We start from the raw sequence: 17,032 nt of genomic DNA, 5'->3' as shown, positions 1-17,032 counted from the left end.
AAACTTTGTAAACGTTGTGTGGCGTTTGTTGTTTTCAAAATTTTTCTTTTCTTTTTTTATATGTTTACTGAAAACTTCCAGAGTACTAATTGCCTCCACGTCTAGAATATGTAGCATTTCTTAGGCAGAATTAAGCTCATTATGACCGATGGTCAACTTGTTCTTTGTAAATAAATATTATTGTTTATACAAGGTATTTATTTGCAATTGTATCATTAATAATATGCTTATAGGTTAACTTGCTCCACTGCACTGAACACGTGTCTTTTTATTTTTACTAGAAGATAAAACGTGAAGCTAAACACATCAATAAACTTCTTATTCTGCTAGATTTTCATGTCGAGTATCTTTATCCAAAAGCACAGGATACTAAAAATTCGTAAACCAATACAAAACAAATATTTTCTTTAACTATCTGTTATTGAATGCAGAAAGTAGGTGATATTGACTTAAAAGTAATCTGTTTATTTGTTTCCGAGATTATTACTACTTGTAAATATCCGGGAATTAAGACATCAGTAGTATTTTTATACAGAAATAGACTGAAGCTATCATACGGTAAGGTCATTTATTATTGTTTTATAACTCAGATTATTGTTTTCCAAGTTTAATTGTCCATCCCATTAATTATCCATATAGGTATATATATATAAGTACAATACCATAGAGTAAAACTAAATATATGCCAGTCTGAATGTAAAATTTAGTTTGTCTACCATTAATGCCTGCTAAGTTTAAGTGGCATTTTAAACTACCAGCCCTTACTCATGTTAGCATTTTACGAATTAGGGCAGGAGACGAGTGGATTCCGGATTTTGGAAAGGGGGCGAAGTTTTTAAAGTTTGCCGAGCGGAACGAGGCGAAAAAAATTAGGGACCTTTTCTGTGCTAAAAAACATAGAATAAGTGTAAAATACACTTTTTAAACGGTTCCTGACGTGGGGCATGCATATTTCATAGTTGTTGTAAAGTGTAAAGGTTGGACATTTTTTATGCCGTATTCTCCCTATTAGTTGTCTATCATAAAATGATAGTATGAATCCAAAGCTATGTACTGATATAAAATAAAAAAAATACGCGTTTCTTATAGCAAAAAAGTGGACAAGATTATTGTTTTCAATCCAGATACGACCAGAAATTTTGTTTAAGGCATGCACGAATCAGTCAGATTTTTTCTCTCAAATATCTGACTGCCTCTCAAATTAAATGGCTCGTACCTTAGACTTTAAATTATATAGAGCTTATACTGACTGGGGATCATTATTCAGCTATGTTATTTTAAAATAGGCTGGGTTGTTTAGGGTTAAACATGTTTTCGTAGGAAAATAATATTGCTGTGGAACTTTTTTTTCATGAGAGTGTAATAGAATTTTACTTTCTGTTTGGTGGAATTATGAAATAGAAGTCAATACGTTCTTGCTCAATCCTGTGTCGCATTGAACGTGTCATGATTGTCATCCTTAGCCTAAGCAATGTGTTACTGTAATCTGAATTTCAAAATGTCTGAGTGACGTTTTTTCGACGCACTGGTCAACTCCACCATAGCGAATCACATGTCTTTGACATAATCAGTAAATACCAGCAAAACTTTATAAGTAAAGAATTGTCGCAAGTTAAATACACGGGAATTGGCAAAAAATGCCACACAACCCTCTGGATCTGCCACTGATAGGGTGTGTATTTATCAATCTTTTAATTTTCTTATCAATGCATGCTTAACGGAATGGTTGAGTGCGACTGAGAAAAAGTGGCTGCAACCTTGATTGACTGCTAAAGTGGCTGTTTCATTTGAACACGGGTGGATAGTTTTCTCATTTGCATAAAAAAACTGTCGTTTTGGAACAGAAGGAGTCCTAATTAAGAGTTTTGTTTTATATATAGATTAGACCGTTCGTTTTCCCGTTAGAATGGTTTTACACTAGTAATTTTTGGGCCCTTTATAGCTTGTTGTTCGGTGTGAGCCAAGGCTCCGTGTTGAAGGCCGTACATTGAAGTATAATGGTTTACTTTTTTAAAATTGTTATTTGGATGGAGAGTTGTCTCATTGGCACTCTCACCACATCTTCCTTTGTCTAATTAATGAATTCAAATCTTGCATGGGGAAATATTTAAGGATTGTGTCTGTTTATTTATCTATTGTTTGTTATGAATGACAAATATACATCGTTTGAAGTGTTTACTATGACTGAGATATATAATTATTAATTATTAAAGAATTATTTAATCATTCTTATTTTCGGACTAAAAGCACATTTTTTCGACTGGGACATGATGTCATAAAATGTTTTAAATGTAGAAACTATCTTTTTTTTCTTCTTCAAACCTCTTCAGGCAGATAAGAGTTCAGACACATCTACATCATCCCATTGATCACATCATTCCTTTTCTTAGTACACATAATTTCCCGGACGATGCTGGTACTTTTCATTCCCAGAAAACCCGTTCGCCGTATGTTGATTCAGATAGCCTGAAGTATTTATGTTTGTTTTATTACGTGCTTTTTTATTAAATATTCAGTTTTCATGACTTGTCTTCATTCATGTTTTTATGATGTGATACTTGCCACTGGTCGTAATGATCGTTAAGCAATAATAAATAAATCAATATAAGTATATCTTTCAATATCAAGCATGACATTATGTCGAAAGGGATACCCGAGATATATGTTCTATTACTAACAAACTCGAATTAAATAACCATTGTAGATAAAGGAGTACAAATCATTGCCCTTGCTACCATTATGACAAAGAGTCAAATTGATTAATGTTATCCTAAAGTTGGAGAAGCAACTAACTCACTTAAGTCCATTTATGACGCTTTATAGACAGATGTACCTTCAATCTAATGGACATTTAAGTTTTAAAGATAACAATCTGGGGCCGTATGCATAAAACATCTTAACTTAAGTATTCCTTAAACTTAGATTTCTCTAAGAATTTCCTTAGTTAAGTCAAATTCTTAAATGGTATGCATAAACTTACTTAAGTATTCACTTAACTAAGGAATACTTAAATCGGAACCTTTCTCTAGTTACCGTATGATAAATATTAGCTCATCACATGTACTCATCCGTGTAAAAGTTTGTTATGATTATTTTAATTTATTGATCAATGCATGCTTTTATTTTAAAGAGCTGGGGTTAAATTGATATAGGCATGTAAAACAATTCAATAGAACGTAACATAGTATAATGATGAACAATTGGCGCATATAAGCAGGGCCGTAACTACATATGAGGCAGAGGAGGCAACTGCCTCCCCTAAATTTTCAACACCAAATTTTTTTTTTTGAAGTAATAATTTTTAAAATAAAATATTGACAATATGTACACGAAGAACTTGAATTTGTATTATAAACAACACACGTTTACAGTTTCAACACTGTTATCATGATACGTGATATATCTGTCATTACCCGGATTTTTGATCGAAAGTGAACCATTTCGGTATTTGTTTTAGTTTTTTTCTCGAGTGGCCATCCATATGTTATTCACTAGTTTTTCCTATGTCGTACGAGAACGCATATGAAACTTTGCTTTCGACAATTTTAAATAAATCTTAACTAATCACATTTATTTAAGGGCTCAATTAAGCAAAGGAAGTTCCCTGTGTATTGTGAATTTTTTATGATATCGGAACTTCGTTACCGGCTGAATCAGCTGCTGGATAACAATTTTTAACGTGTCTAGTCAGACAGTACGTCTCCCGATCGTACGAGAACCTTATGGTCAATGCCTCAGTCGTTAAACACTCCAATTCGTTGTAGTTCTATTCATGTCTGTTCAGCTTTCAACAATATTGAAATTCAAGGTCCTCGATAAAAAAAAAATCTTGCGTTCTATATTATCTTGCTTTATATGTTTTTTTTTTTACTTAGGCAGCAACCATTTGATTTTCTGGGGGGGGGGGGGGGGGGGGGGCTATGGTTTTTTTTGGAAAAAAAAGTTTGTTTCCAGGTTTTGGTGAAAAAAATAATTTGTTTTGGACCCTGAGAAAAAAAAATTGTTTGTTTCACCCTCAGCTCCCACTATATGTAATGCTAAAATTGAAAGAAAAAAATTGTTTTCGGTTTGTCGCTAAAAAAAAAGTTTGCACAGAAAAAAAAACCATAGCCCCCCCCCCCCAGAAAATCAAATGGTTGCTGCCTTACCAGTTTGATTTCTAACAAAAATATCTTTAAATACAGATTATAATTGTTTGCAAAACAAATTGCTTCCAGGTTCAAGCATCACTGATGAGTCTTAAAGTAAGGAAAACGGGTATTTTTTGTTAGCCAATTTTATGATTTTGAGAGAACAAAATCAGCGGTCACAATATATTTAATGTTAATAATTATAGTTCAAAGTACGGCCTTAAAGACGGAGCCTTGGCTCACCCCGAACAGCAAACTCAGTTTGTTTTTGCATAAAAACTGCTTCCAGGTTCAAGCAATACTGATGAGTCTTAAAGTAAGGAAATCGAAGGAAAACGGGTTATTTTTAGCCATTTAATTGAGGGAAAAAAATCGGCGGGGGCTTAAGGGGCCTCAAACGGCGGCCCCAAACCCCTGCCTCCCATGAATTAGAACCCTAGTTACGGCCCTGATAAGACAACGCTTTTTATGGTTGATGCTTTGACGGATGAGCATTGGTAATCCAAAACTTTCCTCTACTTAATCTTTAATTATCTTTCATGGGTGTAATATTTTCTGGAGACAACAATATGTTTTAAACTATAACAAAACATGATCAAGGTTAAATCTGTGGCGTAGCACAAGACTGAGTACAGCATTGTAAGCATGCATGTGCTAACAAATAATTTTACAAAACACTTTTTTTCAATAAAATGTTCACTTATCGTTCAGCTTATTATGCGCTGCCATCTCCCTGTCCAGAACCCTTGCCTACATTAGCTTATAGTTTTAAAAAAAATCTATTTTGATGTGAAATTAACATTTTTATCACTTCCCTTTTACAACAAAAAAAGGGGGAGGGTAGATTGTTTTCCAGAAATCCATATACAAACTAGGGTATATTTCAAAAGTCCTACAATCTTTACTAAAACAAATTATTACAGTAAGTATATTCTCCACATCTTAACGAACTTAGAAATATTTTCGAACCGCAATATATCTCTCTGAATATATAAGGTAATATGAAAAAATAATTTAAAACGAGTAAGGTATCACAAATACCTTATATAACCGACGAATTCCATGGGGACTTCTGACTGCCGTAACAGTGATTCCAAACAATCAACCTAATTGTTTCATATCCCCCCCCCCTTTTATGAAAGAAATCCACCTCTAGGTAGGTCTTAAAACTTTTCGATTTTGTCCCGGTAAGTGAACAAAAAATTAGGGTATGCTCTACATCTTTAGAATAAAACTGAATTGAAAGTTCAAATGACGCACCACCCCCCACCCAACCCCATCCACCCGGCAAAACAGAAACCACCCCCACACATATATAAAGTGTGGTTTTTCATGCTCTCTTCATTCCTTGATTCGGTTTTTAACTAACAGTTAAAATTGATACCGCGCGGTGTATTTTAATAATTAAAAAAAACCGTGCACGTACAAAGTAAATAAAAGAAAAAAAGTACCACGAATTACATGTGTGTAACACTCAGTACTTTTCGGTATACATAACATCGAGATTAGGAAATAGTATATATAACTACCCACTGTTATCTCTTGATTTGTTGATTATACGTGATTCGAAGAAAATAACGATGATCTTTAATATTTACTTATTATTAAGCAATAAATAAACGAATAATTAATTTATTACTGATATATATATATATATATTAATCAATCAAATTGTAGGTAACATAATAATGTTCTACCAAAAACGCAAACTTTCGACTACTTTTTAACTATTTTTGAAAATTTAAGGTAGCTCTATAGGTACCTTAGACTTAAGAGTTATCTTAGGCGTTTCCTTAGTATAAGGAGTTTTATGCATGCCACTTAAGTTTTGTGGGCGTGACTTAAAACAACTAAGATTTTACTTAGGAAATACTTAGTTTAAGATTTTTTATGCATACCACTTAGATAAAAAGGGCGGAGTTTCCTTAACTTAAGTGTTTACTAAGGAAAATCTTAACTTAAGTAGCTTTATGCATACGGGCCCTGTAAATCTATTCGCATTTATATGTTATAAAAACTTTGATTAAAATTGTATGAAACAATATTAGTTTAACATTTGATTGGTACTGGTAAAGCTTCTTATTGAATGAAAACACTTCTTCGAATCATTTAACTATCAAGGACGCTTATTACGTCAGAAGTGATTCTGTATGTTCTTGTGTTTATTTTAGTTTAGTCCGGATCCTCTTTGGAGTCTTCGTGTTGATATAAAATCATTTAAAATTAGGTCAATATTGAATTTTATTGCTCAAAATGACTAACGTTTCTGCAGACATAACATTTGTTTCTAACATAGTTTTTTGCGATTTTTATAATTATATATAATTTCATAATAGCATACCGGTATACTATAAAATATGTTACTATTTTCTCAAACTTATTTATACAATAGCCCAAAAATAGGATCGAACCAAATCAATTCTTGTCAACAGGAAAGTAAATAAAGACTCCAACCTTATGATATCAAAAAATTACATGTAAACGGTGATATCTGGTTCTAGACTATATCATTATTTTAGAAACGATTGTAATACTTTTTTCTGTCTATGAAGATACATTGTATACTATAACACAAACAATGTGGTGCACGCTTCGTGGGTTATGTAAAAGTGTCCAACCATATTTTTTAGGTTATTTCGAATATACAGAAAAAATATTAGTCATTACTTATAGTTGGACTGTAAATTCCATTTACAGAGTAAATCACGAAAAAACATGGACGACGTCACGATCACATGACAAAATTACATATGTGAGCTGATAGACAAAAAAAAAAAAAAAAACGCTTAGCCAATCAGAAGACGTGTTACATCCATTTCTCATTTGAACCAACAGCCCCAAATGTCTTTTGTATATTTTGTTTAATTTTGAAGCATACTGTTTCAAAACTGTCTGGCACAATTTGATACTGTCATGTGTATTTTTTAAAACAAATATTTAATCTATACAAAATAAAAATAATGCTTATATGCTTAAACAAGAAAAAAAAACCAAAACAAATATGACCGGCTTTAATTTTTTTGCATCTATTTACACCAGGGACTTTCTATACTGACGGGACTGGTACTTTATAACGATGTCTATACAAATTATCAGACTGATCTCGGTCGTAGCTGATGTCACTTGACTTTATATCAAATCATTTCACATTTATGTTGAGTTCTTCATAGCTACATACCCACCAACTGTCACTATTTGCGGGGGATTTCCCCCATGGAGGCTCCCAAATGGAAATTTTGTAAGAGCAATTTTGTCCACTATTTTAAAGAAAACAATTAATTCAATGGCTATGAGCTTGTTGAAGCACGAAGAAACCAAAAAAAAACCACATTAGAATATATTTGAAGGCCCCTTGAAGGTTTTGTAGGACTATAAGAACCATCTTTCACGTAAAACCCCCATGGGCATTTTGAAAAGTTGGCAGGTATGTAGCTATTACATGTACATGTATGTTCAAGTTTAACAAAAAATCGTTTTTATGAAATTTTATACTTTTTTCAACAGATTTCTCGGATCGTTTTTTTTTTGTATAGAAAGCCCCTGTTTACACATTATATAAAATTGATTGTACACATTCAATGAATTTTAATTATTTTGTTGTCTATATGTAATATTTGCAATGTTGTTATATAGGGAGGCATGGGATGTTTTGCTTGTACTCTATTGATGGAATTATAACACTTTTAAAAATCATATGGGAATCATTCCCCATTTAAATATATTAATAGAAAGCAACCTCAACTATAATGTATGTACAGTCCTGCTGTCAATGACACACGTGTTTGTGAAAAAACACTGTTTGTCTATCTTATCTATGTTTGTTTGGTTATTATATTTCACTAGAAAATAGTCTAACTATAAGAGCAATTGTGCTTTAAAACTAAATTTAAAGTCTCTCAGAACTGTGTTATAGTAGTCTCATTTCAGACGAAATCTGATAAAAGTACAGCCGCCCATATTCAAGTGAAGGACGATTAAATGTCATAGCAGGTTAGGTTCTTGCAGGCTGTTTTCAGTAACGGCGATCATTCTGTGATACGAAATTGATTTGCTGGTTATAATTGTATTCGTGTATTGTGTTATACAAGTATTATAATTAAGTGTTTTTATTTTCTTAGATGTACCTTTTGATATACAACAACAGATGATGATTGAGATTTACAATAGACAGTCAAGATCTAAACAGATATATTAATACTCATAACATTTCATCTGCCCGCCCTGTATTTAACTTTTTTTTTTGTATGCTGATTGCGAGAACGTATTAGCTTTTCTTCTTTCGAAACGAACTTGACTTATTATAAAAAGAATAAGAGCGGTACATATTTAAGTTAGCAATAGTCAAAATGATATTCATATTCTACTAAAATACTGAAATGGGGACTATTATAATACTAAGAAGAGAAGCTACCCATCGATTACAAGTTAAAAGTGCATGATACCTGTAAATTATCTTAAATCTTAATTACACAGAATTTCTCAAATGTCTTCTTTTTTAAATCAAATTATATCATAATTCAATAAATTTGTATTTGGATATCTATAGTGATAAGGGACTCCTTCCGTACTAATAGAAGACATATGTGACATAATTATGACCGAAATAATAATGCAATAATGTTGGTTTTAAATTATGAACTTGTTTATAGTACAAAAGTCCTGTAAAAAAGCAGCGTCAAATGTAAATGAACTAAAGTAGCTGTTGATAAGGGATTTGTTCTCTCCAAATTACTGGACATTTTATACTCAAAATAACAATGTAAACTTCTTTTCATACAATAAGTTTATAAAACAGTATCAATAACATTTATTTATAGATGCAAGTGTATTAATCGTACGTAAGAATAGTTGATATTTTTCACTTACATATTGACTTTTTTATACTGCAACTAGTTGTGTTTATTTCCTAAATATTAATAATAGTAACACAGCTATATTTTGTGCAATGTCAATTCAATTTCATCATGGATTACTTTTCGCACAATCAGGGATTCCTTAAAGGACGGAAATTAATTTGAAATTAGTTTTACAATTCAAATAGCTATCAATGTATTAATTTAAATTGCAGTATAAAAACAATATTAGGTCAATGTCAGAAAAATATAAACTTTTTTGTATTCGGCTCAAAACTGGGTAGAACCTCGCCCTTCCCCAGTTTCTCAGCCTCATACAAAAAAGTTTATATTTTTCTGACATTAACCTAATATTGTATATTTATATGTAGTTCCTAGACGCTTTCCCAACTTGACATTTCTCACTGCCAAGTATTATGTGAAGTTTATGGGGGGGGGGGGGGGATGCTTTTTTTTGGACTTGAAATTAGAAATTTCAATAATATAATGACTGTACCAGTCTTTCGTATCTACATGTAACCGATGTAGTGTTTGCTTAGTGGTATAGAATACGTCGACGAATTTTTATGTATTATACGTCATTAAAAAATGTTTGATTTATCTTAATTACTCGATATGCTTACTTTAGTTTATTCGAACTGCATACTAGAATAAAAGATAGGCGGAAGATACGTGAGGGACATTCAAATACATCTTCCTTTATGATTCCTTTATGTCTGGGTATATGTCGTTCCTTTCACAATTAATAAAACCGATATCTTTCATGTATTAAAGAATAGTAGACAAATGTAACATTCATCAAGGTATAAAATCTAAATGAAAGCTGAAACACGCTTATAGCAAATTAACCAGGAAATGTATAGTCGAAAGTAATTATTAACTAACAAGGAAGTGATATTGAGTGTTACGTAGTACGGTTGAATTCGGTTCGAGGTCGGGCTATTTCAGGTTATAAGGGTGAAAGATCGGACCCGCCGTACTACGTTTTTCGTTAAGTTGTTGTAAGATGCAAAATTATGTACAGTTTATGTTGTAATGACTTGTCTTATTTAGTCCTCGTCAATCAAAATTATATAATTATAAGTAACAAAACTATGCTATTTGAGTTATGAAGCCTAAAGAAATTCTTATAACAAGGTTTATATATATGACTACGTATATATCTAGATTAATTTTGTCTGGTATCATTAATAATATATTTAAATTTTGACTGTGAAATTTCTTTAAGCTATTAGACTTCTTGCTATCAAAAACCAAAAAAAAAAAAAGACAAAAAAGTGGCCTCTTGCTTATCTTATCAATACTATATATAGATATTCATATATTACGGATTATAAATGTGTCGAGGTTTGTGATTGGATAACAACCCAGAGGTGTCAGAATATATTCAGGAAACTGCCGGGGTATATACGACGTTTTTATTCCCAATTGGAACCTCAAAAACGTCATCACAACACCGGTTACTATGTGACGTATTCATAAGCTATCAGACTGTCAGAGGCTCACAGAGGGAAAATAATGACGTGCTCAAGTTTAGGACATAATACATTTTTGTTACAAAATCACGCAATTTGCACTTTTAATACTTTGACTTAATGTTAAAAGTGTTATTATAAATTATAACATACACGATACAATTATGTTCACAGCAAATTAGAAAATCTTTCACGTATGCCGAACATATCAGGTTGGGTTTTTCAATATCTACTAGAACACACCCGTGATATCGCGGGTCCGTGACTGAATTAAAGTATATAACTATGTGCAAGCCTTATTTTAGTATTAGTATTGTCATGCCGATTATAAGATACACAGTTTTCGTGGCTTTCAAATCTTTCTGTTTGAACCCGTCGAACTGGAACTTATCAATTATTGGTAATATTAATTATTTGGAAAACAAAAGGTCCTGGAATGCAGTATTTTTTAATCAACAGCATTGTCCTATATTAGTTATAAATAAAGTTGAATTCTTTGATTCGCTGTTTTACGTCATGCCCGCTAACAAATTGAAAACTGTACCTATACGCCTTATTTTTAGTCACAGATTTTTAGTATGCGTATTGTTATCTTAGAAAGTCTTACTGATTAAAATACTACAATAGGTAACAATTTGACAATTTAGTAGTGTCAACCCTGTGATTATGACCCGTGTATGTAGCATATTAATCCTGAATACACCGTTTGGTGGTGCGCCTGTCAGATGCGGAACGTACAGATAAGGTAATAGGTAACAGGTGAATATACTTTTGGTATCGGTATCGGACTCGACCCGGAACTTCTTAATTATTGGCAATATTAATTACGTGGAAAACAAAAGGGCCTGGAGTGGTGTAATTTTTAATCTACACCTTTGTACTTTATTAGTTATATATAAAGTTGAATTCTTTGATTCGTCGTTTTTACGTGATGACGGCTGACAAATTGGACCTCGTAATTTTAGTATTATAGATGTGTTGTCAACAAATACCTGCACTGGGAAATAACATTAAGTCAGGGTTAATCCGTAATATATGTATAATTCAGGTATCAGAAGGGGTATATACTGTGACATTCCAGGCTTAGGGCTTATATCCCCTTCGCCTTCGGCTCAGGGGATATAGACTCTAAGCCGGGAATGTCACAGTATATACCCTGTCTGAGACCTGTATAACATATAATATATACCCTGTCTGAGACCTAAATAACATATAATATATAAGCACACGTTTTGTAGAAAACTAATTTCACATTTGTACAAAACGTTGCTGTTATACAGTCGTCTTTTCTTTTTGTGTAAAACAGTTGCTAACGTTTATCCGATAACTTAAATGTACAACCATTTAGACGTCGAAGTCGTATTTTTGTCGATCCTGAATTCTTATATTACGGCTTTGAGACGAGAACAGGCATTATCAGAGACGTCACAATGTCTGAGGAGAAGTAATTAGCGACGTCACAATGAGTGAGGAGACGTTCGTCAAGCGTAAAAAGGTAAAAGGGAGGGGAAAAGATAATCGGGCTTTCTTCGTTTAGATATCGTAAAATATCAGCCGCTTGACACAATGTGAAACTTTTTAGCTCGTTTGCTGTGCTCACTCGCCACAAAGGTTAACATAGGGGCTCGTGGCTGATATTTTATTATATCAATGTGTAGAAAACCCGATAATCTATCAATGACCATCAATTGACTCATTGTGGTATGGTCAGTAAAGGTTAATGTCCAATTGTTAACGTCCACTTATAATGTTGTTTTTAAATGACCATTTACACACACGGATAGTCAAAGGTATGGCTAAAACAATTAACACTAAAAACGCTACAGGAATGACAATTGTGTTTTGATTTATGACGTTTAAGTTCAGTTTTGATATACAATTTATGTTGTGTTTTAATAAAATAATTGTTATCGAAAGCCGAAGACAAACAAAGTCAAGGTAAATGGTTAAGTATTATTAGCAAAATACTGGTTACTTTTTTAGAACCTGTTACGGTTTTTAATTTTTTGTGGCTTGTTTAAGGGCGGCACATTGATGACAAACATATCAAATATAAAACATAGAATAACAAAAAGCTAATTAATTAAAGAGAAAATATCAGAAAACAAACTGAAAAAAGAAAATATCAGAAAAGAAACCGAAAAAAGAAAACATCGCCCCAAAACCAAGAGGAAGGATTACCCCGAACCATTATTAGTAAGAACACATTTTAACTCTTTGGACTAGGTAGTTGTACCTACACAAAAAAAAACAAGTCACAAGGAAAACTGAAATGATCAGACTTACTTTTAAATTCATATATCATGCTCACACAAGTTAACTTGTATATTGTAAGTGCAAATTGGCAAACGCATACTGCAGGTGTTTTCTCATTCTCCCTACTTGTCATGTCGTTGTATTTGAACGACAATGGATATTCCTATGGATATTTCTGAGGGGATTGAAAATTGATTATTCTCATAGGTCCGCTTTAAAACCAGTTTACCTCTCGATTGTCCTACTGTCCCATTGGAATCTTATTTGAATGCATATATCAGCTATGTATCTTACATGTAAACTTGATGGACTACTCACGTTGTTGTCCTGCTTTTGTTTTGAGTACTAAACTACATCTTTTTATAATAAGTGCCGTTGTGTTAATATAATTGACAAAGAGACGATCGCTTCGCTAGACAGGGAACCAGGTCATGGAAATAATCGATTTCCGAAAGTACAGGCTCTTTTTCAGACCTGTAAACATTCAACATTTGTCATTATAAACTAGTGACCCACCGTATCCCACTAAGGCTAACAAAAAATGATATCGCTGTGTGAAAATACGCCCACGAACCGTAATTCAGGTAAGAAAACTTCAAATACCAGTACACAACCATTTCTTCATGAGTTTATCACTCATAAATAGATCTACCCACTGAGGACACTATTCACAAATTTAATATCAGTCTAATAACCCTATATATAACTTCAAATATATTTCAGATCACGGAAATATTTGGCTTGCCCACAAAAGAATCAAATATTTTTATAATTATAAAATGCCATCATTGTTCATGCTGTGAAATTTTCCATAAGAGCGAGTAATGTATGAAACAGAAATCTTTTTAGAGTAGAAAACTGGCTAGAGCTTCCGCTGTAATTTTTTTTAATACAAGTTGACATTCGCAAACGAACTTAGATTTCGTAGCAAAAAGCCATATGTCTTTAGCTTAAATGATAACTGTCATTCAATTAAAACACTTCAAACAATACTTTTTTTTTAAATCGACTGGTATTGGTAATAGAAAATGTGCGACACGGTAAAAACTGTAGGTATGACATAAGCTACTTAGTCAAAAAGGTTTCATCAATCAAATTGTGAAGTGACGTTTGATTTGAATTCAGAAGACATGCTGTGTTGATAATAGAACAACTTGAAGCACTAAGTACAAATTAATCCCCATCTTTAGGATTTTGTCACACTTTCTGCATTTAAGCATATCTAACCTTTTACCATACCAGTTCTACGAATTAACGAATCAATATACAAAACACATGCTACTACTGTTTGTGCGCACAGCACGTTTTTTCTGGAATAAACTTCACCAGGCTGTGAACAAAACGTTTTGAAAGCTAAAAGTATAAACTCCGAAAGGTCCTACCAGTTAATTTTTAGTTTGCAAATTTGGAAAATACAAAACTATCTCGAGTTGAGTTAATTTTGCCCGAGGAAGTGTCAAATTTAAGGATGTTCGCTACTCAGTTTCAAAATAACAAGCTTTTCATAACACTAGTATATATTGATAGGAGATTAATTAAGGAAGCAAAAAAGCAAAAATATGTAGTAAGAGGTTAATATGCTTGTTTTCAAGATATTAGCCATTGAGATTTTGGCGGGAAAGATTTTATAAGACGTTTACAATTGGCTTATAATATATGCAAGAGATTTATAAAAAGAAAAATGGGGGTCAATGGGCAAAAACTTTTAAGGCATTCAAATGGATAAAACCAGATGATTACGAAAATTTGACAAAAAAAATCCATGATATTTCCAAAATATGACAAGCGAACACCCTTAAACTGCTATATAAGCTCAAGCATAAACCAAATTTCTTGAATACTAGATAACTTTTTTTCCTACCTACCAAAATTAAAATTCAATGTTTTAGTTTCCAATAGTTCGCATGTATTAGAGCTGAGTAGGAAAAAACGGAAAAGACTGGTCCAGATTGAATGCTTTAATAATAACATTTTATATTAATACAAATATGAGGTAACTTTTGTACAGCTATGGTTTAAACATAGTTTTGACGAGAACGGCTTCCCATAGGTAGTAGTATTTGTAATATATTTTTGATATAAATTAAAAGGTTAATTAAAATAACTTATTTATAAAAACTGCGTTCTACTTTTTTTCAATTTTAACTGCAAGTGCTGAGTTGAACCTGTGTTTCTGTTCTCTATTTCTGTATTTTGAGTCGTTTTCCTCATCAAAGTCATACAATGTACCACCTAAGAAGCTTCTAATTGTTATTTAATTTACAACTTATATATCAATTGGAATTATAGCAGTTTTTAAACATGTTTTAATCTTCTATCAATTAGATTACAGGTGCAAAAGAATGCTCACTTACATTACTGAGTATATTTAAAGCGTGTTAATTTATATTTAGCGCGGAAAGGATATTGAGTACTGAGGCTTGTTTAGGGGGGGTATCAATATCCCACATCCCATTAAGTTTTTATCCCAATATCCCGTATCCCTATAATGTTTACCCCTAATATCCCAATTAATATTTTTTACAAATATCCCATATCCCTAAAACTATTTTGAAATATCCCAAAAAATCATTATAAATTCATTCCCAAGCCCATTTTTTCCTCATCATCACAACGTCAACAATTTTGACTGGGAAAACAAACTGTGTTAAAGGAATTTTACGGTGCATACCTCCAGTGTTAAATAAGAATATATGTGTCCAAAAGATTAAGTGTTCCATCTTAGAGCCTTGTATAACAATCTCTTTTTATGTGATCTTAAACGATAAATTTAGTGTAAGGGGTCTAATTTCAGACTTTTTTTTTTAATTGTTCAAACCGTGATGCATATGGCTGTTTAATTTCATTTTGATAGCATTCTTCTTTCATTGATAAGAAAATCCTACACGTTAACCTATGTTGGAAAGAACAGAAGGACTCAACCCTGTCTCTTGTCCGAGATTGCTCTGACATCCAACGACTGTTTTGCCAGACAAGCTGAGACTGTGGGACGTCAGAGCACATCCATATCGTCCATATCAAAAAGTGGATATTTAGCATGCAAATTCAATAACTCAAAATTTAACACGTCAAGAAAGCTTTCTGCTAATGTACCTACATTACACTTAACTGTTGCAATATTTTTACAGCAGGCAAAATTTGCACAGCCCTTGTTTTGCAAAGAAATAACACAACATTTGACTCTGTGATCTTGAACTTTATGAATTACATAGATCCCAATATTTTTGTTACTTTTTTTTTTACTTTCCTTCCTCACAACGCCAGTAATAGAAAGAAAATATATTAATTTACATTGATTATTTAGTAATTATTCGTTATTAACATTGTTCATACGACGAAATATCTACTTTTTGATATAGGACGTGCTCTGACATCCCTCGGCCCCACTGAGCTTGTCTGGCAAAACAGCCGTTGCACATCAAAGCAATCTGTGAAACGTGGAGACCTCTGAAGATCCTCGCCACGTAAAAAATAAGAGGTAAAACACTAGAAAATATCCTGTAATCATATAAAGCATCAAAACAAATAAAAACATTGACAACAATAAGGCTTAACTCATCAGATGGATACATCTAATAAAAATCTATGATTATTTCAAGAAAATTATCAATGCATATGAACTTATAATATAAAAAAAGATGTGGTATGATTGCCAATGAGACAACTCTTCACAAGAGACCGTGTGACACAGAAAATAACAACTATAGGTCACTGTACGACCTTCAACAATGACCAAAGCTCATACCGCATAGTTAGCTATAAAAGGTCCTGAAATGACACATGTAGAACAATGCAAACGAGAAAACTAACGGCCTAATTTATGTATAAAAAATGAACAAAAAACAAATATGTAACACAGCAACAAACGACAACCACTGAATTAAAGACTCCTGACTTTGGACAGGCACATACATACAGAATGTGGCGAGGTTAAACATGTTAGCGGGATCCCAACCCTTCCCTTAACCTGGGACAGTGGTGTAACAGTACAACATAAGAACGAACTATACAAATCAGTTGAAAAAGGCTTAACTCATCAGATGGATACAAATAGAAATACATCTTACAAAAACAGAGAGTGAACGTGACCGAGTACTTGTACATCCCATCAACAAAAAGACACCAAGTACAGATCTGAGAGTACTGGCAGTTACTGACAGCTAGTTCAAAGCCAATTACAACTAATAAAAAGTAATGCATCTGAGACTAAATTATCAATCATTACACATCCAGCATCCAATGGCACGGTAAACAACCTCCATAAAAATGAGGATATGCTATCCCGTTTGAAATAAGTTTTCTACAGGTAGAACCAAAC

General features: G+C 32.7%; 1 protein-coding gene across 1 annotated transcript in view; it reads left to right on the top strand.

Moving 5' to 3' along the window:
- The first annotated feature begins 501 nt into the window (after positions 1 to 501).
- Positions 502 to 17,032, top strand: part of LOC143044695 (RYamide receptor-like) — a 63,553-nt gene continuing 47,022 nt past the window's right edge. The window contains exon 1 of the mRNA XM_076216771.1: positions 502 to 558. The gene's annotated coding sequence lies outside the window, so the exon portion shown is untranslated. The remainder of the gene's footprint in view (positions 559 to 17,032) is intronic.

This window comes from Mytilus galloprovincialis, chromosome 9 (genome assembly GCF_965363235.1).
Source record: "Mytilus galloprovincialis chromosome 9, xbMytGall1.hap1.1, whole genome shotgun sequence".
In the NCBI taxonomy this organism is placed as follows: domain Eukaryota; kingdom Metazoa; phylum Mollusca; class Bivalvia; order Mytilida; family Mytilidae; genus Mytilus; species Mytilus galloprovincialis.
The sequence above is the reverse complement of the archived record's forward strand: the minus strand, read 5'-3'. Positions and strand labels throughout refer to the sequence as shown.